Source organism: Zea mays, chromosome 7 (assembly GCF_902167145.1).
Source record: "Zea mays cultivar B73 chromosome 7, Zm-B73-REFERENCE-NAM-5.0, whole genome shotgun sequence".
NCBI lineage: Eukaryota > Viridiplantae > Streptophyta > Magnoliopsida > Poales > Poaceae > Zea > Zea mays.
In genome coordinates, this window is record NC_050102.1 from 126,880,309 (window position 1) to 126,892,419 (window position 12,111).

Sequence of the window (12,111 nt, forward strand, 5' to 3'; positions counted from 1 at the left end):
AGGGAGAAATCGCGCAGGGGCAAGGCTATGAGGAACGCGCACGATGGGAGGAGATCAGATTGGAGGCTTCGCATGGGGACGGATCGCAACCGCTCGTACACGAGTATGGCTTTGGGCAGCGCTGCGCGGCGAGGGAGTGGCTCGTCAAGCGGACGCTGGGAGGAGCAGAGTGCTGAGAGAGAGGAAGAAGACAGACAGACTTTTCACCTGCGCATGTGGAGCTCGGCTACGGCGGCGACTCGACGGACTGGATGCGCGCACAGAGGGGGCTCGGCCCGCCATGGCCGCAGCAGCAGTTTGGTTGCAACTGCGCCGATCCGGAGCGGGGTGAGGGGAAGAAAACTGACGCGCATCGTGCGCGAGATTAGCGCTTGGGCGGTTCGTAAGAAGATGAATAGGGCTAGGCGGGCTGGTGGGTGGGCCATGACGTGCGGACGCGGCATGGGCCAGGGGAGGTCGAACGAGCCGCACGGGAGAGGCATGTTGGGCCAGATATGGAAGATTGGGAAAGGGCTGACTTTTCTATCTTCTATTTTATTCTATTTTCTTTTGAATTCAAATTCAAGCACAAATTTGTTGACTATGAGAACGCACAACTAAAACAAACCAACATACAAACAGAAATAGATGTTCCCGCAGGATGCAATAATCAAAACTCTTTTAGTTGCTTTTATTTATTTTACTACGCTAAAAACTTATATATAATAAGATAACCCTTCATTGTTCAGAAAAAAATAACGGAGAGGGTAACACCTGAATTTGAGGGATATTAGAAAAGAAATTTTATACCCCCAAATTTAGGGTGTTACAACAATCCCGTGAAAGGGCATCGCACTGGCCTGGATTGTGGACAGGTCGATCTCCAAGAGACCGAGGGTCTCAGCGTAGATGATGTTGAGGCTGCTGCCTCCGTCCATGAGGACCTTGGTGAGCCTGGCGTTGCCGATGACGAGATCGACAATGAGCGGGTACCTTCCTAGGCTCGGCACGCAGTCGGGGTGGTCGCCTTGGTCGAAGGTGATGGGCTTGTCGGACCAGTCTAGGTAGACTGGCGCCGCCACCTTTACTGAGCAGACCTCCCAACGCTCCTGCTTGCGGTGCCGAGCCGAGGCGTTCGCCACTTGCCCACCGTAGATCATGAAACAGCCGTGGATCTCGGGGAACTCCTCTGCCTTGTCGCCCCCCTTCTTATCGTTGTCTTGGCCTTTGCCACCTTCCGCTGGGGGTCCGGCCTTATGGAAGTAGCGCCGAAGCATGACGCATTCCTCAAGGGTGTGCTTGACGGGGCCTTGGTGATAGAGGCACGACTCCTTGAGCATCTTGTCGAACAGGTTGGCCCCTCCGGGAGGCTTCCGAGGGTTCCTGTGCTCGGCGGCAGCGACAAGATCTGCGTCGGTGGCGTCGTGCTTCGCTTGTGACTTCTTTTTCGCCTTCTTCTTCACGCCATGCTAGGCAGACGCCTCGGGGATGTCTTCCTGCTGGCATCCCTGAGGCTGCTTGTCCTTCCGGAAGATGGCTTCGACCGCCTCCTGACCAGAGGCGAACTTGGTGGCGATGTCCATCAACTCGCTCGCCTTGGTGGGAGTCTTGCGGCCCAGTTTGCTCACCAGGTCGCAGCAAGTGGTGCCGGCGAGGAACGCCCCGATGACATCTGACTCGGTGATGTTGGGTAGCTCGGTGCGCTGCTTCGAAAACCGCCGGATGTACTCTCGCAGGGATTCCCCTGGCTGCTGGCGGCAGCTTCGGAGACCCCAGGAGTTCCTAGGGCGCACGTACGTGCCCTGGAAGTTTCCAGCGAAAGCCTTGACCAGGTCGTCCCAGTTGGAGATCTGCGCGGGGGGCAGATGCTCCAGCCAGGCCCGGGCGACGTCGGAGAGGAACAGGGGGAGGTTGCGGATGATGAGGTTGTCATCGTCCGTCCCTCCCAACTGGCAGGCCAGCCGGTAGTTCGCAAGCCACAACTCCGGCCTTGTTTCCCCCGAGTACTTGGTGATGGTAGTCGAGGCCCCGAATCGAGCAGGGAACGGCGCCCGTCGTATGGCCCGGCTGAAGGCTTGCGGACCTGGTGGTTCGGGCGAGGGGCTCCGATCCTCCTCGCTGTCATAGCGTCCCCCACGCCTGGGGTGGTAGCCTCGGCGCACCTTCTCGTCGAGGCGGGCTCGACGGTCGTGGCGGTGGTGCTCGTTGCCGAGGCAACCCGAGGCTGCAGGCGTCGCGTCCCGCGTGCGCCCGGTGTGGACCGAGGCCTCCTGCATGAGTCGGGAAGTTGTTGCGCGATGCTCCGGGGGCACCCTTGCCTTCGGGAGGCAGAGCTTTCGGCCCGCCGGACCACAGCATCCTCCAGGAGATTCCTGAGTTCTCCTTGGATATGCCGTCCCTCGGTGGTGGATGGCTCCGGCATTGCTCGGAGTAGTATCGCCACTGTAGCCAGATTCTGGCCGACCCCGCTGGAGGCCGGGGGCAGCCTTGCCCTGGCATCGTCAATGATATGGCGCTAGATGTCCCTGGCCTGATGACGCGCTTCTCCAGCGCGTGCTCGGTGTCACACCCGGTTTTAGAAGGCAAACCGAATGCGAACCATGTACGTGCCAGGATCAGTTATTCACGTACACAGCAGCTACATAATATGGACATCATCACACAGTGCTCAAAATAGTATTAAAAAGGGATAATAGTCGATTACATCATACGTCTGAGACGTCCATATAGCTCTTACAATAAATCAAAGTGCGGAAAAGAAACGTAGATAACGCGGCCTTCACAGGCAGCCGACTGGGGGTTGCCGCTAACCCACACCTAGAACTCGTCGTAGTCTTGGAACTCCTGGAAGTCTCCTTCCACAGCTTCATCTTCGCCTGAGCAGTGGTTGCAATGCTGACAACCTGGGGGGGGGGGGTTTGGTGTGTAGAGCAAGGGTGAGTACACATCAACATACTCAGCAAGCATCCCGTTTGGCTGTAGTGGACTAGCTTTATGTGGGGATAAGTCAAGCAGTTGCTTTTAGTTGGTCAGATTATTATTTACTAGTAGAAAGCCAAGTTTTAGCATTACCCAAGTTATTAACCCGATGTACCCTTTCCAAACGGAAAGAATACCACTTACCAGCACCATAGTCATAACCAAAACCATCAATCTCATAACCACCTGTACCACAATGTCTCTGATCAAGTACCACTAATCACTGGAGCTCCCTTGGCCGCTCATAACCGCGAGCACGGCTGATATATCAGTTTCATAACACTCTGCAGAGGTTGTGCACTTTACCCACAAGCCGTGATTCCCTCTTGCCTCGGGCCGATCAAACCCTTAAACACTACCAAGGTGAATAGGCAGGGTTTCACTACGTAGCCTTTACAAAGATTCCCCGGGGCTGTAGCCACCCGTTAGGTTTCCTAAATGCACCGCACTCCTCCCCAAGGGGCGAACCCAAACTTGGCAGAGCGAGCCGCATACACCGAGCCCCATTGACGGCACGACGGCTAAGTGAACTACACCCCGGATCCTCTAATTATTCAGCTAAGGGCACCCCATTCCACCCTCATGGTTGCACTGTTTTCCCGGGCGGTCATCCATAGAACAGGTCCTTACGGAGAGGCACTCGAGAAACCGCTCGAGCCCCCTTGAAAACCACAAGTATAATCATAAAGAAGAACGGGAAAACAGCGTATCATAGATAATCACATCATGTTCATTGATTAGAGTTGAGCAATAGCATCAGACTAAGTAGTAATAATCCGACCCAAATAGGTAAACAAGGACATGGATAACAAAAGCTAGTCAATCCTTAGGTATAAATGTGTAATGCGGGAGGTGAATTAAAGAATGAATAGGACATAGATAGGTCAAAGGACACTTGCCTCCACCAAACGACTGCTGCTCAGGGGCTTCTCCTGCGAGTTCCTCGGGCTCTTCGACCGGATCGTTCTCTATGCGATTGCAAGCATACATACATTCATCCATTCAAATTGGGAAACAAACAGTACATCATACAAGATAACAAATAAAGCGAATATGCATCAAGTATGACATTCGATAACGCATTTGTTATGGTTAGAAAGAAACGGGAAAGGTCTCGCAGGGGGGTTAAATCTTATGCACTAATGACACAATTGTTTTTTAACAAAATAATTCTGTTATATATATTTATATATACTGATGGAAACCTAATCACTTTTAGTTGATCAACATTGCACAGGGTAAACAATTAACTACGTGAATCAATAACATAACGGAATTTTAAATTAAACTTCCTATTTTCCCATAGCATGAACAGTGATTAGCCTACTTAAAATACAGTAATTATGATCACAGAAAGTAAATAAAATAAAATAAAAAAAAAATAAAAAAAAACAGAAAGGGGGGGGCGGTTGAACCGGCCCTAGGGCGGTTGAACCGGCCCTAGGCGGGGCGCGGGCGCGGGCGCGGCCGGGGCTGGCCGGGCGGCTGAGCCGCTGAGCCGGCCGGTTGAACCGGCGGCCAGGCGGGCGCGGGGGGGGGGGGGGGGTCGGGCTGGGCGGCCGAGCGGGCGGCCACAGGCTGGCCGGGGGGCCAGGCGCGCGGGCTGGGGGGCGGCCGGGAGCCGGCTGGGCGCGGCCGAGGGCCGGCCAGCGGCCACGGCGGGGCGGGGGGACGGCCGGCGCGGACAGGGGGCGGCCGGGCCTTGGCCGGGCAGGGAGGGGGAGGGGAGGGGAGGGGAGAGAGGGAGGAGGGAGAGAGGGAGGAGGGGGGGCTCACCGGTGTCGGGGATCGACGGCGAGGGGCGGCCGGCGGCAGGGGGCGGCGCGGCGACCTAGGGCAGGGGGCGGGTAGGGGGTAGGGGCGGCGGCTTAGGTGGGGAGGGAGAAAATGAGGGGGGGAGAGGGAGAGGGTTAGGGAATAAGGGAAAGAGGGGGGGGCGGCTGGGCCAATTGGGCCCAAGGGGGGGCGCCAGGGGGCGGCTGGGCCTTCCAGGCCCAAGAGGGGGGGCGCGCAGGGGCCTGGACCGGCCGGGGTCGGCCCACGGCGCGGGAGAGAGAGAAAAAGAGGAGAGAAAAAGAGAGGGAGAAAAAAGAAAGAAAAGATCTTCTCCACATTTTCGAAATCCGATCTTTCTACATGAATGCAATTGCGCTTTCAAAGCAATCAAAAGAAATGCAAGGTTCGGCATGGTGCATCAAACAGCATAAAGTATTTAGGGTTTTTCCTACACGGGAGATCCAAACCGAATCCCGCTTAGAACTTTGGAAAAGGTCAAGGTTTAGCGAAGGGAAAAAGAAAAGGAAAAGGTAACGCCCGAATTTTGGCGAGTAAAGAAAAGAAAAAAATTCAACTGCAAAATTCGGGGCGTTACAAACCTATCCCCCTTAAAAGAATCTCGCCCTCGAGATTCAGGGCTGGCTAGCAAAGAGCTCCGGGTACTTGGCCATCAGATCATCTTCACGCTCCCAGGTTGCTTCTTCTTCAGAGTGGTGACTCCATCTGACTTTGCACATTCTGACGGTCTTCCTTCGGGTGACTCTATCTGCAACCTCAAGGATCTGAGCTGGCTTCTCAACATAGGTCAAGTCCTCCTGGACTTCCAGACCTTCCACTGGCAACTGCTCTTCCGGCACACGCAAGCACTTCTTCAACTGAGACACATGAAAGACATTATGCACAGCAGACAAATTCTCTGGCAAACTGAGCTGATAAGCCACTTCTCCTCGTCTTGCAAGAACCTGATACGGACCAATGTAGCGGGGTGCTAGCTTGCCTTTCACTCCGAACCTTCTGACTCCTCTGATCGGTGACACTTTCAGATAAACAAAGTCTCCGACTTCGAAACTCAGCTCTCTTCTTCTTGTGTCTGCATAGCTTCGCTGCCTTGATTGCGCTATCTTCAGATTCTCTCGGACCATCTTGATGTTCTCTTCGGCTTCAAGCAAAATATCTGGCCCAAACACCTGCTTCTCTCCAGGCTGATCCCATTGCAACGGAGTTCTGCAACTCCTTCCATACAGCGCTTGAAACGGTGACATCTTCAAACTGGCCTGATAACTGTTGTTATAGGAAAACTCTGCATAAGGCAATCGCTTGTCCCATCCGGACTGATCTTGCAACGCACAGGCTCTCAACATATCTTCAAGAATTTGATTGGTTCTTTCAGTCTGACCATCTGTCTGCGGGTGATAAGCTGAACTGAAATTCAGATGCGTGCCCAAGGCTTCATGCAACTGCTGCCAGAAATGAGAGGTGAACTGCGTTCCTCTGTCTGACACTATCTTCTTTGGCACACCATGAAGACAGACGATCCGAGACATATACAATTCTGCCAATACTGCACTGTTGTAGTTGGTCTTGACAGGTATGAAGTGGGCTGACTTGGTCAAGCGGTCCACTACTACCCAAATGGAATCGTAGCCGGCTCGAGTGCGAGGCAATCCGACTATGAAATCCATACCAATTTCATCCCATTTCCACTGAGGGATCTGCAACGGTTGCAACAATCCAGCTGGTCTCTGGTGTTCTGCCTTAATTCTTCGACAACTATCGCACATAGCCACATGCTCTGCGATTTCTCTTTTCATTCCGTACCACCAGAATTTCTTCTTCAGATCCTGATACATCTTCTCACTGCCAGGGTGAATCGAATAAGCTGTCTCATGAGCTTCCTTAAGAATCAACTCCCGAATAGACTGGACATTGGGAACACACAAGCGGTCTTTGAACCATACCACACCTTCTGCATCTTCTCGAAAGTCTTTGCCTCTGCCATCTAGAATCAATCGCCGAATCTCACTGATCTTTTCATCATTCTTCTGCGCTTCTTTGATTTCGCGCTCCAAGGTAGGTTCCAACTCAACTGTAATTCCTCGCGAATTGTTCAGAAATCCGAGACTCAACCTGTCAAACTCCTTGGCCAACTCATAAGGCATCGGGCGAGCAACCATCAGATTGACTTGACTCTTTCTGCTCAAAGCATCTGCCACTACGTTCGCTTTTCCTGGATGGTAATGAATCTCCAACTCATAGTCTTTGATCAACTCTAACCATCTTCGCTGCCTCGTGTTCAACTCTGACTGAGTGAATATGTACTTCAGACTCTTGTGGTCTGTGTAAACATCGCATTTCTGTCCATACAGATAGTGCCTCCATGTCTTCAGTGCGTGAACCACTGCTGCCAACTCTAGATCATGGATTGGGTAGTTCTTCTCATGAACCTTCAACTGTCGGGACGAGTAAGCCACAACTCTTCCCTCTTGCATCAACACACATCCCAAACCTGTGTAACAAGCATCGCAATACACCGAGAAGGGCTTGTGCACATCAGGCAAGACTAGGACAGGCGCTGTTGTCAACTTCTCTTTCAGCGCTTCAAAGGCCTCTTGGCATTTCTGGGTCCACTTGAACTCAACCTTGTTGCCTAGCAACGCTGTCATTGGCTTCGCAATTTTCGAAAACCCTTCAATGAATCGCCGATAATATCCGGCCATTCCAATGAAGCTCTTGATTCCTCTAGCATCTGTTGGCGCTTTCCAGTTCAAAATGTCTGCCACTTTCTTCGGATCCACAGCCAATCCTTCCTTGTTGATTATGTGACCCAAGAACAGGACTTCACTGATCCAGAACTCACACTTGCTCAACTTTGCATACAACTGGTGCTCTCGCAATCTCTGCAATACCATCCTCAAATGATCTGCATGCTCTTCTTCACTTTGAGAATAAACCAGAATGTCATCAATGAATACCACCACGAACTTATCAAGATAATCCATGAATACACTGTTCATCAAGTTCATGAAGAATGCTGGCGCATTGGTCAAACCAAAAGACATCACTGTGAACTCATATAAACCATACTTGGTAATGAATGCCGTCTTCGGAATGTCCGAAGGTCGGATCCTGAGCTGATGATAACCTGACCTTAGATCGATCTTGGAGAACACACTGGCTCCTCTCAACTGGTCGAACAGATCTTCTATTCTGGGCAAAGGATACTTGTTCTTGATCGTGACTTCATTCAAAGCTCGGTAATCGATACACATCCTCTTAGTACCATCTTTCTTTTCTACGAACAAGACAGGAGCGGCCCAAGGCGAGGTGCTTGGCCGAATGTAACCTTTCTCTGACAGCTCATCAATTTGCTTCTTAAGTTCATCCAACTCTGGTCCAGATATTCTGTAAGCTCTCTTGAAGATAGGGGCGGTTCCAGGAAGAAGCTCTATAGCAAATTCAACTTTCCGCTCTGGTGGCATACCCGGTAAATCCTTTGGAAACACATCTGGGAATTCAGACACAACCTTGATACTCTCAATTGGGTCTGCTTCACTGCTATCGACAACCATCTGATAACAACTTCCTTTCTTTGGCTCAGGCGGGACTAACCCGGTCACCACTTCCTCTCCTAGTGGGGACACCAACTTGATTGTCCTTTTATCACAACTGATAACTGCCTGATACTTATCTAACCAATTCATCCCTAGGATGACATCTATTCCCTGAGTACCCATTACTATAAGGTTGGCGGGAAACGCTATCCCCCTTATTTCCACACTTACATTTAAACAAATGCTATCAGCTCGAATTCTACCACCGGCTGAGTCAATTTGAATGGGGGTTAACATGGTAGTAGTTGGAAGATTATGTGCTTCTACCCATGATGCAGTAATGAAAGAATGTGTTGCTCCAGTATCAAATAACACTTCTGCAATATGGGAATCGACTGGGAACATACCTACTGTCATGTCGGGGGTCTCCTGAACTGCTTCAGCTTCCAAGTGGTTCAGCCTTCCATGATTATAGCGCGGCTGAGAGCGATTGCCTGCTCCAGGCTGAGACACATTCTGCTTTGCTGGGGCATTGGGGCCTGACTGCTGCTGGGCTGCCTTCTTCGGACATTGCATCACCCAATGGCCTTGCTCTCCACAGTGGAAACATGCCCTGTTTCCAACCTGAGCTGGTGCTGCCTGACTGTTCTGCTGATTTGCTGGGGCAGGAAGACGAGGTGCTTGCTGATTCTGCTTCTGAAACTGACCTCCTGACTGATTGCTCTGACGGTTCTGGTACTGATGCTGAGGATACTGCCTTTGGAACTGCTGATACTGCTGACGCTGCTGATGCTGCTGAGGTGGACGCTGGTTCTGCCTGAACTGCTGAGGTTGATTGCCTGAGAAACGGGGACGGCTGCTGCTTCCAGGCTGGGGTCCACTGATCTTGCGCTTACGATCTTCCATCTCCTTACGCTTCCTTTCTGTCATGATTGCTCTGTCAATCAGGTGCTGGAATGTCGGGAAGGTGTGGTTCATCAGCTGATACTGCAGAGGGTCAACCAAGCCTCTCAGGAAACGGTACTGTCGCTTGGCGTCGGTGTTGACATCTTCAGGAGCATAGCGAGACAATTGCAGAAACCTGTCTCGATACTCACTGACAGACGATGACCCTTGCTTAAGGGCCAGGAACTCCTCCTTCTTCACTGTCATCAGACCTGCAGGGACATGGTACTGACGAAAGCTACTTCTGAATTCTTCCCAGGTGATGGTGTCGGGGTTGGCATGGGTGGCGAGGTAAGACTCCCACCATGACTGGGCTGCTCCTCTCAACAGACGGGGACCATACAGAACTTTCTCCCTGTCATCGCACTGAGCGGTATGCAACTCCCGCTCCACAGTGCGCAGCCAATCTTCAGCATCCATGGGGTCGGAAGAATGAGCGAACGTTGGTGGATGACCTCTCATGAATTCAGCACGCTTATCTCTAGGCATCTGAGGCATCTGAGGCTGGGGTGGTGCTTGCTGCTGTTGCTGCTGCTGCTGCTGCTGAATGGCGGCCAGAGTCTGACCGATGGCTTGAACTGCCTGAGTCTGCATCAGAAACATCTGCTCGATCGACATCGGGGGCGGGGGCGGCAGGTGCTGCTGCTGGGGCACCTCATCCTGCGGAGCGGCTCGCTCCTGCTGAGCACGCCTTCCTCCTCTACGCCTGTTCTCTGACATCTGCAGAACGCAACCACACATCAGAACTGATCTGGCAAAGCTTGCAGCATAAGAAAAGAATATAGAATTCTCCAACAGCACTGAACAGATGAGCATCTTCACTGATCTCCAACACAGACCACACAGCTTCTCAGATAAAGAGGAAAGGAGAATAATGGGTTTCCCAACTATATAACTAACTTTATTGACATAGTATGTAAACCAAAATGCAGGGGATACCCACACTCTGGTGACAATCATTACAAAGATCCAAACCAAACATAGTTCATCATGACAAACATAAATGCACAGGATATAGCAAACTACCCTGTCTAACTAAAACTAACTAAGACCGAGACTAACGCTAAGACTGAAGCTTCCATGTATATATTTATTTCGTATTAATTACAAGATCCAACTCTAACGATCTATGGTTCTAGGTTTATCTTGGTCTTGCAGGCGGGATTGCCATAAGACTGGTGTCCACGCTGAGGTGAGCGGTACGGGTGCTGAGTCCCAACGGGAGCGGGGGAACCACCGTCCAGATAACGACGTTCCGCGCGCTCAGCCCGCAGCAGGGCGATCTCAGCACGAGCCCTACTCAGCTCGTCTAATGCATGGTCCAGCTCCGTGTTTAGCACGGCGGCTAGGTTGACTGTGCTGCTCAACCTAGGATTGCCCTCACCGACAGGTGAGACAATCACGCCTCCTGTGCTGCCAGATGAACGGCGGGGGTAATACTTCAGGTCAAGACCGTCAGCTGCCCCACCGAAAACCGAGCAGTAGTGCGAAAGCGCACGCCGTGCAGCATCTTGCATGGCTGCCTCAGCTGAGTCCCGCTCAGAGATAGAATAGTGCTCTGAACAGGCCTCTGCACCCTGGAGACTGTCCTCCGGGCAGCGCACCAAGCAAGTCGCCTCCCAGCGGTCCGGGTAGACCCCGCGACTATGCTGGTAGACCACACAGCGATACTCGACGGACCAAGTATGCCGGTCAAATGCCCGACGTAGCAGGGTGTCGAGCGCATCATGGAAGTGACACCCGCGAGCAGCGTCGCGAGTGATGGGTCGAGCAACCCATCCTTCCGGCTCAGGGTTAGCAGAGAAGTCGGTGTCGTGGCTCGAGCTGTCGTCGCCTCCTCCGTTGTCTGGGTCTCCTCCAGCAGCTACTCCAGAGGCTGGGGCGCCCAGTGGTGGTGCAGGGGGCGGCTCCAGAGGAAGCACAGGGGAGCAGCTCCTCACAGACTCTATCTCCTGGTGGAGCGAGAGGGAAGAGCTCTGCTGCTCCTGTCGTCGACGCTCCTGCTCCTCACGCAGGCGGTGGTGTAGTCTCTCCAAGTGGCTGGACTGTCCGGCCACGGGACGGCGAAGCGGACGCTCAGCAAGGCGGGAGGGTAAGAAGGGGATGACTGACTTTCGTGCAGTGTGTCTAAGTCGAGCCATCTACAAAAGACATCGCAAGCAAAAGGGTGAGAACAGAATTAATATGACCAGCAAGTAATGAATCATAAGTAAATGAAGGATCAGAATAAAACATAATTTTCAGCAAGGTATAATATGTAGTAGAACATAGGTTTGGTCAGTAGGACCAACTTTTGAAGGGATATCAAAGTCAAGGAAGAGACAGAGGTCTATAATCCTTAGAACGACCATTCTACTCTAGGTTAGCGGTCCTACAGTCAGCACGGCTTTGATACCACTTATGTCACACCCGGTTTTAGAAGGCAAACCGAATGCGAACCATGTACGTGCCAGGATCAGTTATTCACGTACACAGCAGCTACATAATATGGACATCATCACACAGTGCTCAAAATAGTATTAAAAAGGGATAATAGTCGATTACATCATACGTCTGAGACGTCCATATAGCTCTTACAATAAATCAAAGTGCGGAAAAGAAACGTAGATAACGCGGCCTTCACAGGCAGCCGACTGGGGGTTGCCGCTAACCCACACCTAGAACTCGTCGTAGTCTTGGAACTCCTGGAAGTCTCCTTCCACAGCTTCATCTTCGCCTGAGCAGTGGTTGCAATGCTGACAACCTGGGGGGGGGGTTTGGTGTGTAGAGCAAGGGTGAGTACACATCAACATACTCAGCAAGCATCCCGTTTGGCTGTAGTGGACTAGCTTTATGTGGGGATAAGTCAAGCAGTTGCTTTTAGTTGGTCAGATTATTATTT